We start from the raw sequence: 18,406 nt of genomic DNA on the forward strand, positions 1-18,406 counted from the left end.
GTTTACACTTCAGTCCTCGGTTCTGTCCAATGGAGGAGTCTCATTCGAACTGACAGCGGGGAACTGCTACCAACCCTTGATAATTGACCAATGGAACTTTAGATACATATGAGTTCCTTTCTCGAAAATGTGAAACATAAATACTGTTTTTAGCTGTTTAAATCTTTTTTTGTGTTTTATTCTAGCGTCTCGGAATGAGGGCGTTTTTCTCTATTAACTTGATGATTTTAATTTAAGAAGGTGAACGGCTTCGGCAAGGTGGTGTGCTTTAACTATACTTTCTTAGGGGGTGGACAATGCTAAACTCAAAATTCGTATATAAAATCACATTAGTATTGTTAACGAAATTACGCTCCATACAGGGCATCTTTTAGGTGACATTATGCCAATAAGAGAAATAATTTTTGCTGATATACAGTTATATCTCCGTTACTATTAAAATGTACGTAGGTATCTATACAATTATATAAAAATACGCAGTCAAAAGATACAAGTTTTTTTTTGGTACAGTTTTGAAATTACAAGAAAATTTCCCACAATTTTGGCCCATACATTTACCAACACTTTATACAGGGTTTTACCTTAATTCTACAGACTGACTCACGTTTATACAGATTCACAAAAATCATAGTTATCCTGAAAAAAAATGGTGTCTCGGAAAATGCGTCCAACCCATTTTTATAAATATGAGTCACTGATAGCTAAAACGTGCATCAAATTTAGATTTGGATATTTAAATAAAAGAATCAGAGCAATATTTGATATTTCGAACTTTCTGGTAATCCGAACTATCTCAGGTCCTAATCAGTTCGGATTATCGAGGTTTTACAGTATAATACAAACGGCTGGATAAGTTTTTTCAATTTTTATTGCAACCTTTGTTACCACATTACTGTTGAACATTTTAAGAATATTTTTGTCAATTTTTTTAATTTTCTAGAAATTATCTAGAGGTACTGAAAAAATATATATGTATACTTACCACAAATTTATTACGTATTGATTTAAAATTTTGTTTCTTTAAATATTATTACATTCAGTTTTGGTTATTACAATTCAATAAGTTACGTTGTTTCATTCATATACAGGGTGTTGCTAAATCAGTGTTTCGTGTTAGGTATTTTCTTGGCACAGGGAGTTTTTTGTTTTCTTCACGTAATATTTGGACGTTTTTATAAAGATTTTGGGCACTTTCTTATTTTGGTCATTTTTGACAAAACCAGCGTTTTCAGCGAGTTCGAAAACGTATATTTGGCTGCTTTTATATAAGTTTTGGGCAGTTTCATATTTTGGTAATTTTTCCAACGAAATATATACTTATAAACTATAATATAGCTTAAAAAATTAAGACAACATTTTTTTTTGTTAGAGTAAATCTGATAAAACCAGCGTTTTCAGCGAGTCCGAAAACGTATATTTGGGCGTTTTTATAAAGGGTTTGGCCACTTTCATATATTGGCCATTTTTCCTAGGGAATGTATATAAACTACAATGTAGCTCAAGAAAATTAGGACAATTTTTTTTTAGTTAGAGTAAATCTGATAATACCAGCGTTTTCGGCGAGTCTCAATACGTATTTTTGGGCGTTTTTATAAAGGGTTTGGCCACTTTCATATTTTGGTAATTTTTCCTAGGGATATACATAAACTATAATATAGCTCAAGAAAATTAGGACAAAATTTTTTTTTAGTTAGAGTAAATCTGATAATACAAGCGTTTTCAACGAGTCTGAAAACGTATGTTTGGGCGTTTTTATAAAGGGTTTGACCACTTTCATAGATTGGCCATTTTTCCTAGGGAATAGATAGAAGTATATAAACTATAATATAGCTCAAGAAAATTAGGACAAATTTTTTTTTAGAGTAAATCTGATAATACCAACGTTTTCAGCGAGTCTGAAAACGTATTTTTGGGCGTTTTTATAATGGGTTTGGCCACTTTCATATTTAGGTAATTTTTCCTAGGTAATATACATAAACTATAATATAGCTCAAGAAAATTAGGACAGAGTTTTTTTTTAGTTACAGTAAATCTGATAATACCAGCGTTTTCAGCGAGTCTGAAAACGTATGTTTGGGCGATTTTATAAAGGGTTTGGGCACTTTCATATTTTGGTAATTTTTCCTAGAAGAAAATTAGGACAAAATTTTTTTTTAGTTAGAGTAAATCTGATAATACCAGCGTCTTCAGCGAGTCTGAAAACGTATGTTTGGGCGATTTTATAAAGGGTTTGGGCACTTTCATATTTTGGTAATATTTCCTAGGAATATACATAAACTATAATATAGCTTAAGAAAATTAGGACAAAATTTTTTTTTAGTTAGAGAAAATCTGATAATACCAGCGTTTTCAGCAAGTCTGAAAACGTATGTTTGGGCGTTTTTATAAAAGGTTTGGGCGCTTTCATATTTTGGTAATTTTTCCTAGGGAATATACATAAACTATAATATAGCTCAAGAAAATTAGGACAAAATTTTTTTTAGTTAGAGTAAATCTGATAATACCAGCGTTTTCAGCGAGTCTGAAAACGTATGTTTGGGCGATTTTTTAAAGGGTTTTGGGCACTTTCATATTTTGGTAATTTTTCCTAGGGATATACATAAACTATAATATAGCTCAAGAAAATTAGGACAAATTTTTTTTTTTAGTTAGAGCAAATCTGATAATACCAGCGTTTTCAGCGAGTCTGAAAACGTATGTTTGATCGTTTTTATAAAGGGTTTGGGCACTTTCATATTTTGGTAATTGTTCCTAGGGATATACATAAACTATAACATAGCTCAAGAAAATTAGGACAAAATTTTTGTTTAGTTAGAGAAAATCTGATAATACCAGCGTTTTCAGCGAGTCTGAAAACGTATGTTTGGGCGTTTTTATAAAAGGTTTGGGCGCTTTCATATTTTGGTAATTTTTCCTAGAGAATATACATAAACTATAATATAGCTCAAGAAAATTAGGACAAAATTTTTTTTTAGTTAAAGTAAATCTGATAATACCAGCGTTTTCAGCGAGTCTGTAGACGTATGTTTGGGCGTTTTTATAAAGGTTTTGGGCACTTTCATATTTTGGTAATTTTTCCTAGGGATATACATAAACTATAATATAGCTCAAGAAAATTAGGACAAAATTTTTTTTTAGTTAGAGTAAATCTGATAAAACCAGCTTTTTCAGCGAGTCCGAAGACGTATATTTGGGCGTTTTTATAAAGGGTTTGGCCACTTTCATATATTGGCCTTTTTCCTAGGGAATATATATAAACTATAATATAGCCCAAGAAAATTAGGACAAAATTTTTTTTAGTTACGAGTTAATCTGATAAAACCAGCGTTTTCATAGTGTCCGAAAACGATTATTTGGTCATTTTTATAAAGGTTTTGGGCACTTTCATATTTTGGTCATGTTTCCTACGGAATTATACATAAACTATAATATAGCTCAAGGAAATTAGGACAATTTTTTATTAGTTAGAGTAAATCTGATACTACCAGCGTTTTCGGCGAGTCTCAATACGTATTTTTGGGCGATTTTATAAAGGGTTTGGCCACTTTCATATTTAGGTAATTTTTCCTAGGCAGTATACATAAACTATAATATAGCTGAAGAAAATTAGGACAAAATTTTTTTTTAGTTAGAGTAAATCTGATAATACCAGCGTTTTCAGCGAGTCTGAAAACGTATGTTTGAGCGATTTTATAAAGGGTTTGGGCACTTTCATATTTTGGTAATTTTTCCTAGGGATAAACATAAACTATAATATAGCTCAAGAAAATTAGGACAAAATTTTTTTTTAGTTAGAGCAAATTTGATAATAATACCAGCGTTTTCAGCGAGTCTGAAAACGTATGTTTGATCGTTTTTATAAAGGTTTTGGGCACTTTCATATTTTGGTAATTTTTCCTAGGGATATACATAAACTATAATATAGCTTAAGAAAATTAGGACAAAATTTTTTTTTAGTTAGAGTAAATCTGATAAAACCAGCTTTTTCAGCTAGTCCGAAGACGTATATTTGTTCGTTTTTATAAAGGGTTTGGCCACTTTCATATATTGGCCTTTTTCCTAGGGAATATATATAAACTATAATATAATATGCCCAAGAAAATTACGACAAAATTTTTTTTAGTTACGAGTTAATCTGATAAAACCAGCGTTTTCATAGTGTCCGAAAACGATTATTTGGTCATTTTTATAAAGGTTTTGGGCACTCATATTTTGGTCATGTTTCCTACGGAATTATACATAAACTATAATATAGCTCAAGGAAATTAGGACAATTTTTTATTAGTTAGAGTAAATCTGACAAAACCAGCGTTTTCAGCGAGTTCGAAAATGTATACTGAAGCCTGAGTTTGTTGTATAATAATTCGACCTTTGGTAATCCGTACTACCTTATTTCGGATTATCGAGGTCTGGCTGTATGGGTGAGTTTTGTACTATTTCTTTCATATACAGGGTGTTATTAAATTTAATTTTAATGTTACAGGGTCTTATTAAATCAGTGTTTCGTGTTATTAAATAATTTTATTGGCTTAGGAATATTCGTTTTCTTCAAGCTTCAAATTACAATACGGATAATTGAGTTTTTAGTTCCGCGCGAAATTGTTTCTGCAAGATAATCCTGGATTAGGCGCGTAATGGGCGTTCCCCTCCAAATTTTTCTCGAGGAAAGAGTTGAGCCCTTAAACGAGTATAGACGTTACATACATTTGTAAGTTCCTTCTGTTACATGTTAAAATCCGGGATAATCTTCTTCGCGTTTCTGGGTACCACAATAATAGCAATAATTGAAGCGCCGGGGGTATTATCCCACATGAGTACACACTGGCTTACGTAATGGTATTTACAGTGATTGAAAACATGCCCATCGACCGTGTTAGGATCCGGAATACTACCCAATAATATTGGCTATTCGTTATTTGGGATGGGAATGACCGGCTTAAATTTCCGAAATTAAAAAACGTATTACTCTGCTGGTCCCCATTCTGTTTTGTACAACTGATGTATAATAAGTACTCTATTTTAAAGATATTAAGCTAGTTCAAACAAATTCATTTTTTTTTTAATTTTTAATCTTAGCAAATGAAGTCAATCTTCGATACCTACCAGAAGTTTATTTATTTATCCAGCGACATAATACAGACGTAAATAATTACGTCAGAATAATATTAATTAATGTATAATAACAAATGGATTAACAAATGGAGGATTAAAACAAAAACTGTTCATTAGAACAGTACATAAATAAGTTTATTAAACATACCTACCTCAAAAAATGATACCTAAATGAACAGTATGTTATTGATATAACAATTTTAGGCATTGAAATATTTAACAACGGTTTTTTTGTTTATTTGAACCTGTACCAAAGATATTTAAATGATTGTCTCGACAAATATCATTCATGGCCAAAGATTTTTTAATTTGTTTCCTTCCTTTAGAATCGAGTAAAAAATGCGAGAGTTTAACGTATGTTTTTAAAATAGAAAGCATCATAAAACGTATTAAATCGAAATTCAAAAAATGTTTGGCAATACCGTTAATTACCAATCGTTATTCCTTCATTAAAAATAATTTTTATTAATTAATTTCTTTTAAGCGCAGGTAGATATTCATTAATTAAAGACTGTTGAAGCTGTCCATTAAATATGATTAAATAATCAAAGGTTATTACAAGCGATTTGTCGAATAAGTATTTATTAGAAAAAAAATGAGTTTTCATAATATTAATGCAAATATTGCGGATTTTTGTTAAATTAATTCTGTGAATAAGAATATTTTTGGGAAAAGTGCAGAAAAACTACAGATATAATTGTGATTTTGTCAGTCGATAGGTATATGTTTTTCTATAAGTTTAATGTAATTCTGTTGTATTGTACGTTGACATTTACTATGATCGCAAAATGAATTTATTGTTATTTATAATTTTGTACTTATTTACCTTCAAAATAGAGCCATTTTCATTTTACAATAAAATTACAACTTTTCGAGTAGTTGCTTGTAAATTTGCCCAAGTTTCTAATCTACTTCCGATCTATACTGTCATGTTCAGTCAAGGCAAAAGAAATTCTACAAAATCTTGTTCACAGTAAAAATTATTTTTAAAGAAATCAAATGAATTTAATGTTCTTCAGTATCTATGTATGCAAAATATATACACGGTGTCCTAAAAAGACCTGAATCCGGGGATAACTCTTCAGGCTGAAATCCTATCAAAAAAGTTTAAGAAAAAAGTTGTAGGATTTCAAAACACCAATTTAGCGGTGATCTTGTCTTTGACCTTGACTCCAATTTTTAAGGTCAAGCCAAAATCAACTTCAAAATTTCAAATAGAAGCCCCTATTTTGTATTTTATAAATATGGAATCAAATTTTTTTCTTGGATATCCTGAAAGGTCATTTCAAGGTCAATTTTATTTTTTCTCAATAACTCGATAGGATTGAACTGTAGAGAACAATGTTGCACGCAATGTCTTTATGCCCTTATGCTTAACCTTTTTTTTCTTATTATTTCAACTTTTTATTGTTTATTATTTTTATCTTATTTTTTAATTTTTTAATATTTCTAAATAAAAGGTCACCAATAAATTTGTCATTAAAAGTACTACTTGCAACATTTTCCTCTACAGTTAAAGTCCCGTCGAGTTATTAAGAAAAAACAAATTCGACCTTGAAATGACCTTCAAGGATAACCAAGAAAAAATTTTGATTCCATATTCGGCCGTAGAGTGGAGAATCGAGCTCAATCGATTTATAAAACAAAAAATAGGGGTTTCTGTTTGAAATTTTTAGGTTGACCTTGACCTTAAAAATTTGAGTCAAGGTCAAGGATAAGGTCACCGTTAAATTGTTTTTTTTAAATCCTACTGTTTTTTTCTTAAACGTTTAGTTACAATGACATTTTATAACGACAATGTTAAAAAATGGAACATGACTGGATAGATTATAATTGTTTTTCGTTCTAAAAAATATATGCGGTTTTTATTAATTTATATTTTAAAAAACAAAAACCGTTTTGTAGAGTTACCGCCTACTTTTCCCTGCTCTGTTGAGAGAGAAAGAAGCATTTTTCATAATTACTTGCGAATTTATCAAAACCCAGTACAATTACAGCTAGATTTATATCAAGCTCCATCTTAAACATCACACTACTAACTAAAACGTGTTACCCCGCACAGAAATTTTATCTGCGAGGCGCGATATTTCATCTGATCCTAAGCAGTATGTTGCGAGAATCGCCAAATACCGAAATGGCACTCTGGGGATCTCATATAATAAAACACGTTCAACAAACTCGGGGGTATTTTAGTGTTAACTTTATGGATGGGAGATTTTCCTCAGTCCACCAGTTAAAAATAAAAAAGGCATTGATCTGATAATTTGCTGCATCCTCTATCCCAAAAAGTTATTTACAAAACGTTAGTGAAAAATTACAATACTTATTGTTCAATTAATAGAAATTTTAGCTTTAAGTGTGACCCAATTAATATAGACGATTTAATGTAGCAATAAATTATAATTTTTTGAATCAATCTGAAATCGGCAATCGATATTAAATAATAATGGAAGATTAGCGTTTTCGGTCGCTATCAGCGCCTCTGAGCGTTGTAATAGCAAATTCCCCTCGGGTAAAAACCAGCAAATTAATCTTTTCAAACAGGATATTTCTTGTTATGTTTTACGTCGTATAGAATGAGCAACGGATTGAGGATCTGCTCCCTTTTAGAAAACCCACAACCCCTGTGATTACTGAAAGAATCTGTCTTGTGTTCTTGTTAGGTGTTTTAGTTAGTTTTGGAACGACGATTTCGGTAGGGCATCTGTCATTGTTACGTTCACATGCCATTTAGTTCACCGCCCTTCTGTTTATATCCCAATTGTAAAAATTATCAAATTCCATAAGCAAATCGCTACAAGTAAAATTGTTATTTTATTAAGCGTACGAGTTTTGCTTTGGTATAAATGTTGGATATGATATAACCGACATTTCAGCACAAGTTGTATTCAGTCTAGCGCAGGAATTAAATTAATATATCCGTCATAAAACAGAATGGCGGTGTTTTACAACCAAAATAACTACCCTGGTTCGTATAAATGATATGCTCTGTTGAGGGAACGGGGGAACAATGAGAGAATTATACGACAATCATGAGAAAACAAACAAAAAACACCTTCGTCATCAGCTCTGTTATTTCAAATGGAACTATGTATATTTATGCATTTTTTAATTCTACGGCCGATTGCTGCGTGTTTGTGTGAACAATGTTTGGTTATCCGAACTACCTTCGGCCTCGATTAGTTCGGATTATCGAGGTTCTCCATTGGTGGATCTGTCATTGATCTACGATGAAGGTACACAAAACGTTGTAGGTGCTGAAAAAATCAATGTCAATATCAATCATATTTAAAAAAATGGCATTTATTAAACGAAACAAAGTTTTCTCGGTTCAACGCGTTAAGGTAGATAAATTTCCTCACTTGTCCCTCAAATACGGTTCAGAGCTGTTTCTTAATTCGAAATTGTTATTAGCATTTCGGCGTTCGGCACCCCCGTGATAATAAAAACCGTACCGATGGTCGACTGGCGCGTTAGTACGTATTGCAGTAAGAATGCGGTGCAGATTTTAGATATAATTGAATGTTGGATGAATAATGCATACGTCCTCGCATCACCGTAACCGCAGAGGTGGCCTCCTGGGACGGAGTTAGTGTATTCCCTGCTACCCTTAACTGTGCCCGGACGACTCCGGAATTGACCATAGACCGGAATAGACCGTCAAACTCTACACGCCTAGCTGAGCGTGTTTGTTAAATGAACACCGACACGTCACTGTGCTTTATTTTCAATTACCACCAGATAATGATTTTTAACCAAGGAAATTTAATTTAACCCCCATTATTGCCAGCTCCGGATGTCCCGGATTCATACAAATTAGCTTCGCTCGTTATTTAACCATGTAATGTTTAAAATATATCGATTTATTAAACAATAACAGCGACTTCATAAAAGCTATTGAGGTGTATAAGACTTAAAAATCAGTTATAGATGTCAATTATTTTTGCCCTTCTTTCCTTCATTATTTTCATTACATATGAAGTTAAATGCATGTCCTTTTTCTCTAATGTTTGGAATTGGCTCCATATTCAATTACTAATTTTATACAATTCAGCAGGACCTCGATAATCCGAACTAATTGGGGCGAAGGTATTTCGGATTATCGAACATTTCTGACATGACCACACAACAAACTCGCACGAGATTGTACTACTTTGTTTGCCGGTACATGCGCAACGTAATTTTTCTCAAATTTTAATAGTATGCAGCCAGATTCAGGGTTAAGGTAGCTCGGATTAGTGGAGGGTACGTGACATTCGACTTAAGAGGTTCTGGAATAGATCTTTTTAGTAGTGACGTCACATACGCCAAATAATAGGCAACTCCATAATGCACATTGTCATGAAAAATAATTTTACTAGATCGATTTTCGACATTATGTACTTTGGACATAAGTGCCAAAAAAATGTCTTCTTTGTCGTGACCTTAAATATCGCGATATATTGGCAATATTAGAAATATTTAAGAAGTTTCAAACCCCAAGTGACAAACTAAAATAATTATGGAATTCATGTATTTAAATTTATAGAACAATATTGACTTTTATAGGAATTGATAAATTAAAATTATATCCATGTTTTACTGAGCATGCGCATTAAAGATAATTTCATGTAAGCGAAGTAGCCTCGCAACAGGATATCATTCAAGAAAAGTTTAGTTATGGTTAAGAGTACGTCTATAATAAACCACTTAAAGAAAAAAACACTCGATAAATACGCTGACACAGCACAGCACAAAGAAAAACCATCGCTTATTAGAGGAATCTTTAAAGAGCTTAGAGATGCGAAAGACATTCAATTTCTACGAATCTTACATGTGAAGAGTTTTTTGGGTCGCTGATCGCGAATCTGGTCTCAGAATCACGACATTCAAAATGGTGGATCCAATATGGCAGACAAGAAAATTGAAATGTTTCCAAAATGCATGAATTTTTTTGTAATTAGGTTTTTTGGGTCTATGATTACGAATCTGGACTCTAAATCACGAAATTCAAAATGGCGGATTCAATATGGCGGACAAAAAATTTTAAATGTCTTTAAAATGCATGAATTTTTGTGAAGTGGGGTTTTTTGGGTCTCTACGAATCTGAAGGCAGAATTACGAAATTCAAAATGACGTATTCCATATGGCGGACGAAAAAATTAAAAAGATCTTCATAATCCTCAAATATTTGTTTATAGAAACTTTCAAGGATCACTGATTACAATTATGAATTCAGAATCACGAAATTCAAAGTGGCTAATCAAATATGCACAAACATGTATGTATAATTTAGTATTGATTTTTCTCTTTCGTTTTATTCAATGTAAATGTGTGTCATCTCATTTAAGGGGGTGGAGGGGGAAAGAGGGTGAGGGGGTTGGTTCGTTTAGGGCGGAAACGATTGCTAGTAGGTACTAAAAAAATTTTTTTCAGATTTTTTCAGCCAAAAATAAATTAAGCCAAAAAACCGGCCTTAGGGACCCTCCTCCTTTACCGCAAAAGTACAGTTTCTGAAAAACGAATTTTGACGAAAAATGTCGATTTGCATCACTATGCGGCGTAGGCAGTTCAGAAATGAATAGCATGACTATTTATTTGATTGCGGAACACTCTGTATATCGATTATTAAAATTCCTTATTGAAGTTTTCTTGTTTTTATTTATTTGTAGTCGAAAACGTCGGTTAAAAGGAATATGTGGCTACCGAGTGCGTTGCTTGTCAAAGTACAATTTTTTTAGAGACGTCGTGCCGAGAAGAAAATGCTTCTGATCGAGGCGACGCGCCGCCGCAACATCTGTATTACGGCCGTATTCGGTGAATGGCCACAATAGGCTATCCCACAATGCATAATAGAATGCCATAACAAAAAAGGTGACGCGTGGCGTGCGGGGGATAATATCCACTTTGTCTTAACAACCACGTGCCGAACATTACGCCCAATTTATAGCGGCTGCTTACCTATTTGATAGGCCCTTATTTTCCTTTAAATGTTATATGTTTGTTATCTTACACCAATCAACTTGTTACGCCCGCTACAAAAATCACTTTTTCGTGTTAATTTTGCTCGAACGACACACATGATCTATATACTCGTTTACGGTTTGCGGAATAATATCACCATAAAAATGGGAAATCGATTCATTTCTGTCATATTTCCTCCGTAAGTTATACGACACATCATCGTCGTTCCTGTTGTAGCTTACGTTTTTTTTTTATTTTTATCCGGGTGCTCTTCTCTCGTCGAGTGTACCTAATTAATGTTTAAACCGGTGAAAATTGTACGGACATGCGTTTAGTGGTATTATAAAAGATTTATTATTAATTAATGACCAGAATCCATGGCTGTGTAAATACATGAAATGAGCCGGAATAATTTAATTGAAAACGAGAATTAACCTGCGGTTATGGAAATATAGGTAGCAACGTACGAGGGATAAGAATAGAGTAGTTAAAAGAGGTGGATCATTTTCAACAGTTTTAAAGATTAGTTGGGGTAAGCGTTTTAGAATCACAATAACATTTGAGGGGGAGGAAATTTATGTAATCGAACAGGACCCGCACCGTACGGAAGATTAGACTCACCCCTGTTGATATTGCGCATACTATATTATCATTGTTATGACTTCAAAATAATTACTGTGAAATGTTTGCCATATTAAATCAATTTTTCACGAACATATGTCAGGCACTAATGAAGGCCTATTGTCCGCAACCCGTCGCGTTTTTTATTGTAATTAATATGTCGAAGATCGAAAGGTTTTTATTTTTAATTTCCCTGTGAATGGCTTTGATTTCATAAAATTCTTCGTCATTACTTATTTTATTATGATCCGAGTTGTAGGGCCTCAAAATTAGAGGTACTACAAGATAATTAACCTGTAGACCAGGGCGGATCTGTTTTGAGGTGGATGTGAGAGGGGACAAGCAAATTTTTTTTTCTCCGGAGTCATCAAGTAGGTACTTAATATTTCGATAAATATATAATAGCTTTTCGCTCTCCTTTCCAATCATAACGGCTCTTAGTTTGCGTGCATTGTATTGGCATCCAATCCAAGGATGTTTCCAAATTGCAAAAGTTCAATCATAACGATGAGCAAACATTATATGGCTAAAAGATGTTTCCGTCATGATAAATAAGACGTGCTGTTTGTTATCTGTTATTTTATTTGCCGAGTTAGGTATAAATTAATGTAATTTTGAACATAAAATGAATAATACCGTCGCCACGGCGGGTATAATTAAAAAATTGGAGCGCGTAAGGGAGTAATTTAAATAAGGCCGGAATTTTAAGTGAGAGGGAACAGGCCCGAAAAGGGAAATGGGGAATTTAAGATGAATAATATTTGTGAATAACGATGTAACAATAAGTTTGGTGCGGTTGGCGGTTCAGAAATGCAATCATTCTACTCCAGTTAAGGTTTAGGTTTGCTTTAGTTAGATTGTTCCTCGATGTAGTTCACTGTCGAGTGCTCGCGGCCCGTAACGAGCTAAACTGATTACACAACAATCTGTGCTAAGCCAAATAGAGTTTATAATTGAAAAAACCACCCGCAACCGCCCGCATTGCACGACCGATGCTCACCGCCCGCCCGACTCGGCTCTCATCCTCTGTTCTCGTTTGGTTTCTCATTCTATTACATTTTTATACTATTATTTTCCGGTTTAGCATTTTACATTGTTTCAGCACTACACGGGCGGAATTTCCACGGCCTTTATTTTTAACTCACTTCCGAATCCCCTGCCGTCACAACCTCGCAAAATTATATTTTCAGCCGATTGCTCCCATCTAAAACAAAAATACCTAAAAGTATTGTTTATTAAAGTTGTATTGATTTCTATTCATCAATAAAAAAGTTAATGGTTAAAAAGTTTTTAACCATTTAACTTTTTATTTATTGTTGCTATACCATATTCTTAGTAGAATTCTTAGTTTAGTAAATGTTTTTATAGTGCATTTTGAAATGACTCTTTAGACATTAACAAGTTACTTTTTTGCTATAATTATGTGCCCTTATTCAAGTATTAACATTGTCTTTAACTTTCCCTTCACGTTTAGATGTTGATAACTTATGAGCACTCTAGGTATAGGTAGTCTTTCCGAAGTCAGTTGAAGATGTATAAAAACGCCTAGCAATAAAATTTAATGAGTTTTATAGGCGTCCTTAAAAAAGTTTTGTGCTAAAGGTAAAAAATAATCATAATTTGTATATAATGTGTAGAAAATTTCTAATTTTTCTTTATATAAATTATAAATTGTCCGCCGAATTACATCTCTCGTCATGTCATCGATATTTTTATATTTTTGATTTCGCTTCCTCTTTACGCAATGATCTATAACACCTTGTTTAATAAGACGAAAAATTGTGGACACTGAAACTTTTGTTAGTATGTGAGTTCTATTTATAATTTCATTATCAGATTTTTAACATGTAAATCTTTATTTTTAAATTCTAAATCTGTTCCATCAACAAAAGGTTGTACTAATTCAATATTGTCTGCCGGTATTTCGTTTTGTTCCGTTTCAAAAGGTCTGCAAAATGCCATGTTGTAATAATATTAGTAAACAAAATATCCCTCTTATTTCTCCCTTTCTCAATTGTAATATGAATGATTAATAGAAAGTGCCTATAAAAATAAATTAAAATTACCTGAATCACCAAATTCCTCATTGCTGTTCTGCACTGCTAGGCAATTTGTCAACAACTGAAATTTATGGCCGGTCGCCCAGTACGGCTGTGTGTGCGCCGTTTACCCACGCGCGCATTCTTCAAGCGAACGATCAGACCTGTATATGAGTATGGCTAAATAAATATGGGAACAAGTTTTTCAAATATTTCAATGCTGTGTTGTTGCGGAGCGACCGAACCTGGTATATACTGCCTAGATCTTTGGTCTTCAATTGAGATCGGAAAGATGTAGACTGGCACTACACATAAGTACACGTTCGTATGCACCTTCTGATCATTTAAATAACATATTTAGTCCTCACATGTTGATTATTATTACATGTATTACTGACATAATATAATACGTGATTTGTATGAAAGACGGATAAGGTATCCTTCCTGTTACAATGTTGCAACTACGCCCCAAAAAATGTCTGGCTACTGCCGCCAAATTTTTTACTTCGGTCGTAGCGACGCGAAGATTTAGGGAATTTTTGTTACCAGTACCAGCCTTGCAATGTTGCTTGCCTAAGCTGGGCAGTCACGTGGCTTGTGAACATTTATGAAGGCTCTGGATTAATGATTCCTTTACAATGAACAATGACGAACCATTACGTCTACGCTCGAGATAATCTCTGATTACACCAATCACCAGTCGGTGAGACAGAAAGTTGTTTTAATCTAATCTTGAACTTATTGTTTTAATAATTTTTAAATTTACAGAAATTTAATTGCCAACGAAATAAAATTCCTGGTCACTTGACCACCGTGTATGTCAGTATTATATTTAACACTAATTGCATAAGTAATACTTGAACAACTAATTAAAATTCCCATTCGATTTTCATTTATTTTTTTACGGTGCCCCAGCGTCTTTGCGCGGGGAACCTTTTAATAAGTAATCTCCTTTAAAAGATTTCTATTGAATGAATGGCGCTTTTCTGAGAAAAACGCTCATTAATTTTTATTTAAAACGACTTCGCAACTCCGCATGCACTTTTTGCTTTCGCGGCCTTTTAGTAAATACTTAAAATCAGATTTTCTTCGGAATTCTCAACTAACGTTTTCCTCTACTGCTTATTAATGAGGTCTGAGAACAGATCTGTGTGTGCGATGTACATAGCGTACGCAAAAAAGCAAAGACTGTCGCTAACGGTAGATTTTTTAAGCTGCAGAACGGTATGAATTTAAAAAATTAAAAAATCGCTCAACCGTACTATTGTTATAAAATCGTTCTTTTTAACTATCTTTCGAATATTGATAGCAATTACCTTATTTTCATTTTATTTCTTAAAATTGTCATCATTCTAAAAAAAATAGAAATATTATTTCCAACGAGCGGGAAACCGCTGGCCAAAGCATGTGTATTAAAATACTCGCTTTCATAATTAATTCAGCGAAACTATATGAATTGAAAGAAAGAAGGGACACTAAAAAGGCTCATGTTGCAGGAAGCTTCAATTGTTTTCAACTGTACTATTATTATGAAATCCTTATTTTTAACGATCTTTCGAAATATTTCTTAAAATTGTTCATTATTAATAATTACAACTGTACTATTATTAATTCTTCTTTTTAATTATCTCTCTAAATATTCCTTGGAAACAGACTTATTTTCATATTTCATCATTCTGAAGTAGAAAACAAGTAGAAATAGTATTTCCAACTTCTAATATTAATATTAAATCGTTTTATTCAAATTTAAGTTAGATTCAAGTTTGAATTTATAATATTCCCGCTTATGTTAAAGAATGGGTACATTCAGGCGTCCCAGCTGCTAAGTACAGCCACTCAACCTGTGGTGGGCTTGTTAATCAGCGCCTTCGTTTCGGCTGAATGCGTGGCTAACTGACAGCGGATCAAGTCAAAACAATTGAAAACATAACCTAGTTGTTCTTTTGTGCTTGTTGATTGAAGTGGAATTTCCTGAATAACTTTCGTGATCAAAAAATATTTATATCGTGTGATAAAAGTAATAATATAATATAAATTCTCAAATTTTGTTTATTTCTCAAACGAAACAACAAACAAATAAACATAACCCAATTTTTAAATGACATTCAAGTCAAAAATCGCGATCCGCCTTTTTAAAAGCAACAACTTTCTACGCTGGGCAAAATACTCAGCCGCTGTCGAACAGCCTTTAAGCAGCGCTACACATTCAGGTAGTTCTTACTAAGCAGTCTCAGCCGCTGGGACGGACCGTCTGAATGTACCCAATATCTGTGATAAACTGGCGACAGAAGAAGAAGAAGTAGAGGTTAAGTTGGATTTAAATTTAGATAAGTTTTATGCTACGATTCATATCGAATAATTTTAAAGATTGTACATATTATTTACTTTTATAAGTAAGATTCGTGTATGAAACAAAAAAGTATAATAATTAATATTTAATCTCGTAAACAATTTGGTATTATCTAACACCTTTTGAATTAATTAATAATAATTTTAGTTAGGATCCTTTAGACATCCGTTAAAGCAAAAATTGTGGTTAAATTTCTTAATTTTACAGATTGTACACACGTTGGGTGGTTTTGTTTTCCGTACAGAGCCATCATAGATGTTTACAAGCGACGTGATTGCCAAATCTAGGCAACAAACATTATCCGTAAATCTTAACTTCAGATACAAGATGTTGCGTTTTGACGTAATCTTGATCCTATTTTAATAACTTTAAATTTTACCAAAGTCTAATTGTCAACGCAAAGGAAGCGTGCTCCTAACAGCATTACTGGTCATGTGGCTTGTAATGATTTATGAAGGCCGTCTGTAAACGGTCGTACTTATCTGTTCTTTACACAATTTGTACATACGTACTGTAAATGTTATATAATTTAAATCTTGCTTCTCCATTTAATGTGTAAATATTGTCTATTGTTTAGGCAACCCACATTACGTAGGCGCAGTAATATGGGAAGAATACGTAATAAAATTCAGGGGTAACAATGTTACTATTGACCAATGACCATCGTATGAATATTTGTGTGGTTAGGTTACAAACTATTTAACGGATACTGGTACTGCAATCTGTTTGCTTTTAAGTTGTCGGATAACTATCAAGTATCATTTAATTCATGAAAAGAAGGATCCAGTTAACTAAACTCATAAATTACGATCCGAGATTGTTAAACGTATCGAATTATTTCAGGAATGTGCACCGAATATTAAAATTGGACTGTAACTTACCTTCAAAGATCAAGTCAAATTAACACCCTATCCCTGATATCAAATTGGTCAAGTGAGAAAAACTGGCAGCGAACAATGCTTTCGGGCGTTATTCCTTAAATGAAACTACGTACTGTGACACATTTTTTATTAATGCACAAATACGGTACGTAACATTTAAATTGTATACATGTGTATTAACAAGATCTCAATTATTTGGTAACTTGCTACAAAAAAATATGGCCCATATGGTTGTAATGTCAGACGTCCAGTCGGGGAAGAGTCTGTTTTTAATTTCAAGCAAATCGATTAAGAATGATTGGGGGTTTTTTAAGAGAACATGAGGAGAACACAGTGACCACAAAAATCAAGACGATTCAAATCAGGTCGCTGAAATAGCTACAACGCTTCAGTCAATCCGTCCTAATTTCAGCAGGACAGAGCCTTACGAAGGATTGGTTGAAGTAGGGTATTCCATAGCTACTTGATTTTTTATTCAATATAGTTAAAATATGTATATCTCGATATATCTGTATAGGAATGACCGTTATTTTTTATTTCTGTAGTCGCAATGTTCTCGTCTTGCTCGTTCTGTAGACAGAACTTAATCGATTGCTCTAATTGTGTAGAAAAAAATATATCGTAGTACTAAGCGAAAGTGGTAAAGGAACTGCAAATAAAAATCGAACTGGGCCCGAGATCACTAAGTGACGACCTTGAAGACAGAAATTTCCAATAGTTTAGTACGGTTACAAGAAAGTTTAAAATATGATAAAAACATATGTATATTAGATACGCCTTATAACAATACTCTTAACTGTTTAGGTACTTATTTTAAATCTTTTTATATCTAATGTATTGTCATGAACCAGATATAAATAAGTACATTTTTAAATGGCTTGATGTGTTTTATATTAGACAAATTAACTACTGAGTATTATACGTCCCTTTTTTTTACAAACGGTTGAGAGCACAAGTCCTAAACACATCCAAGATGAATATCTTGTCATATAAAACTTACCCTAAGCATAAATTTCTTAAAAATTATATCACGATATTTTCCGTCTGCCGACCTGATCTCAAGATCCATTTCTAAGGAAATCTAATATCAAAGCAAGGTAGTCGGATAGATGTTCGCTAACAACAAATAACCACAGATACATATTTGAGCGTAGTCTAAAAAATTGTCCGGATTTTGGAGTTTGTTATTGCTAGAAAGTAAAATTCGGAGGCAGTGAGAAATATTGCACTTTAACTGTTGCTGTGTATACCATGTTTCGAGTTAAATACTTGCTTGATTTTCTAATTTGGATTAGCTGAGCTGCTCGTTAGATGTGTTTAGCTATTAATATAAAACACAACAGAAACCAACAGGGGTATCTGGTATTAATTTTTCACACAAATATAATACATCTATAGCATGTCGAATGACAATATTAAACAATTTGTAATATTTCAGCTAAAACTTTATCAAAGAGATT

The sequence above is a fragment of the Anoplophora glabripennis genome, unplaced genomic scaffold, assembly GCF_000390285.2.
Source record: "Anoplophora glabripennis isolate ALB-LARVAE unplaced genomic scaffold, Agla_2.0 scaffold2, whole genome shotgun sequence".
NCBI lineage: Eukaryota > Metazoa > Arthropoda > Insecta > Coleoptera > Cerambycidae > Anoplophora > Anoplophora glabripennis.